Source organism: Alexandromys fortis, unplaced genomic scaffold (assembly GCF_014885135.2).
Source record: "Alexandromys fortis isolate MF-2015 unplaced genomic scaffold, M_Fortis_MF-2015_v1.1 scaffold_152, whole genome shotgun sequence".
NCBI lineage: Eukaryota > Metazoa > Chordata > Mammalia > Rodentia > Cricetidae > Alexandromys > Alexandromys fortis.
In genome coordinates this window covers 2,578,317-2,581,754 of record NW_026068045.1, presented here as the reverse complement: position 1 = coordinate 2,581,754, position 3,438 = coordinate 2,578,317, and positions in this window count along the sequence as shown.

Here is a 3,438-nt window from a genome sequence, read left to right as displayed (position 1 = left end):
CCCCCCCCCCCCCCCCCGCAATCTGACATATTTGGCTTCATCTGGCGCCCGTGTGGGAACGAATCCACTTTTACTGCAACTGCACTCTGGGTTTGCCAGCCCTGTGTGTTCCTCACCCGCAGCTCATGACCCACACGCTGCTGCTTCTCCAGCCAGAATCCCTGCGGTGTTTCTTCTGCCTGCACAGCTCACAACCTGACAGAAAGCTTTGGGCTTCCTTCTTAATTTGACCACTTTCTTGAAATTGCTTTAATTGTCCTTAATAACTTCTCTTAATTTGTTAAACAAAGCATATTTATCAGTATCTAAGAGGAGACAGCACAGAACCCTAAGATCACAAGAAGCCAGCAGGAGCTTCTCTTCCTCATCCCTCTGCCCCGCCCTGGCTGCAACCACGACACCTACTGGCCAGTAGAGATTATTACACCTACTCCAGTTCACCATAATGACCTAAGGCAGGTAAGATACGATGACTGACATTACTACCATTCAGGAATTTAATAGCCATTTTCTTATGCTATGGATGGTATTCTGCAAGGCTTATGTGATTTTCCTTATACATACATTTATTTGATTTTGGGAATTAATTTTTTTCATATTATATTGTTAAGAAAATAATTTGAAAACAGAGCCAAGAATGAAGCACTTTAGAAATAATACAGCCTTTACTGACTAATAATGAACAGATAGTTAAAAATTAATACTATTGAAAAGGATAACATCAATTTGACAGACAAAATCCATTCAATGTCAAAGGGTGCTGAGACATTATCTAAAAGAATTTGTGCTGCTGAATTTAGCAATCAGAATCTGTTGAAAAGTTATGATAAGCTAATGGATAAACTATCTATTCAGGAAGGCAATAGGCACACCATAAAAATTATGCCCAAGGATGAGATGTTATTTTTCCTGGACAAATTTCATACCTTGGAATCATCAATGAGAGCAATAGAATGGAACACCAGACAGGAGATTCAGACTTTACAAAAGGCAATGGTAAAAATATTTGAAAAGATTGAGGAAATTATCAAAACTAATGATCAGGGAGAGAAGGTACAAGAACGGAATTTAGCCTCACCAGTGTGTGCCAGAGTCTGAGATGACTTACCCAGAGTTTTAGCTGCCTGTCTGGTAATATTCTCCGAGAAGCCATCTGGCACAAAAAAACACTAAGTAGTCAAAGAATTTAAATGGAAACTACAGGTATGAGTGATCTGAAGAAAATTAAGCAGCCAGTAGTATCTTATGACCTGCATCACCTTTTGCTAGTGAAATGGTCAAAATGTGGGCATCAAGGAATAAGGCTACCTAACATGATTGGCTTCAGTTAATCTCAGTGGTCCTAGAAAATGGACCCCAGCATCAAATCCTTGGGAAGGGATATTACTCAGACCCTCAGTATCAGGCTCTCTACAACGGACATGCTTTCTCCCTATACCATACAGCAGCCTTAAATGCTTGGGGAAGGATTCGGAAACCAGGAAAGAGAATTGAATCATTTATCAGAGTTAAACAGGGCCAGAGAGAACCCTTTAGTGACTTTTTACAAAGATTAACTAAGGCTTGGGCTGGAGAGATGGCTCAGCAGTTAAGTGCACTGGCTGCTCTTCCAGAGGTCCTGAGTTCAATTCCCAGCAACCACATGGTGGCTCACAGCCATCTATAATGAGATCTGGTGCCCTCTTCTGGCCTGCAGGCACACATGGAAGGAATGTTGTATATATAATAAATAAATCTTTTTTAAAAAAAGATTAACTAAGGCTGTACAAATAGGAGTAACAGACCCAGAAGGTAGACATGTACTTATTGAATCTCTGGCTTTTGAAAATGCCAGCTTAGAATGCAAAAATATACTTGGGCCTTTAAAGGTTAGATCAGCACCAATGGATGAATGGATCCTTCAAAAGATAAATGTTGAGACATTTGACTATAGTACTGAGGCTTGGATAAAAGAAGTGTTTTCCCGGGCTGGAGAGATGGCTCAGTGGTTAAGAGCATTGCGTGCTCTTCCAAAGGATCCGAGTTCGATTCCCAGCAACCACATGGTGGCTCACAACCATCTGTAATGGGATCTGGTGTCCTCTTCTAGCAGGCATATATGCAAACAGAATATTGAATTCATAATAAATAAATAAATAAAAAGATTCCCAACACCTGCTGGGCAGTGGTGGCGCACGCCTTTAATCCCAGCACTCGGGAGGCAGAGGCATGTGGATCTCTGTGAGTTCGAGACCAGCCTGGTCTATAAGAGCTAGTTCCAGGACAGGATCCAAAGCTACAGAGAAACCCTGCCTCAAAAAAAAAAGTGTTTTCCCATGATATGAAGAGACACCAAAATGCCAAATGCTTTCATTGTGGTAGAATAGAACATCTTAAAAGGGATTGTAGACAAGAAATTTCTGGAAATAATGTCTACTCTGGGAATGGCAAGAATAGATGGTCTCAACTGTCTGGAATATGTAGGAGATGTGGCAAAGGTCAACATTGGGCCAATGAATGCAGATCAACAAAAGACAGACAAGGCAACCTGATACCATCAGGAAATTCCCTGGGGGGCCTCTCATAGGCCTCCACGTCAAACATGGTCTAGTCATTCCCAGTTACTGTGAAGAAGATGTCTCACTAGGAAAATTTTACAAATCCAGTGCCTACTGTAAAAAATGATACTGTTCTGGATGATGGGATAGACATAGAGGATGAATCAAAAACTCCAGTAGGAAATAGAAAATATATATTTTGGCAGACGTCTACAAATGATCAAAGACCAAAGCTAAGAGTGCATATAGTAACATTCTAATTGAGGGATTACGAGACATGGGTGTGGATGTGAGTATCGTTACTCCAGAATCTTGGCATCAGAATTGGCCATTTCAGGAGACAGATGTTCAATCCCTAGGAATTGGAACCCTATCTCAAGAGAAACAAAGCACAAGATGGGCCAGAAGGACAGAAAGGAAGTTTGAGGTCAGATGTAGCTAATATTGCAGTGAATTTATGGGGTCGTGACCTATTGCAGCAATGGAATACCCAGATTAACATTCTTGCAGTCACAAAAACTCATGTTTCTGGGAAGGATATTATAAGGCATTATAGCTAAAGGTCATCAGCCATTCAGGCTATACAAAAACACAAAGCAACTAGCAGACCTTCAGAGGTACTAACAGCCCTACCTTCAAAATGGTTAACTGAGAAGTCAATATGGGTTAAACAATGGCCTTCAACAGAAGACTAACTTCAGGCTTTACAACAGCTGGTACAGGAACAACTAGATGCTCACCATATTGAAGAATCTACCAGCCCTTATAATTCTCCTGTATTTTTTGTGTAAAAAAAATCTGAAAAATAAAAATGAAGATCTAAGAGGTTATTCAACCTATAGGCCCTCTAAAATCTGGAATTCCTAAGCCTTCTCTATTACTAAGAGGATGGTCTCTCATA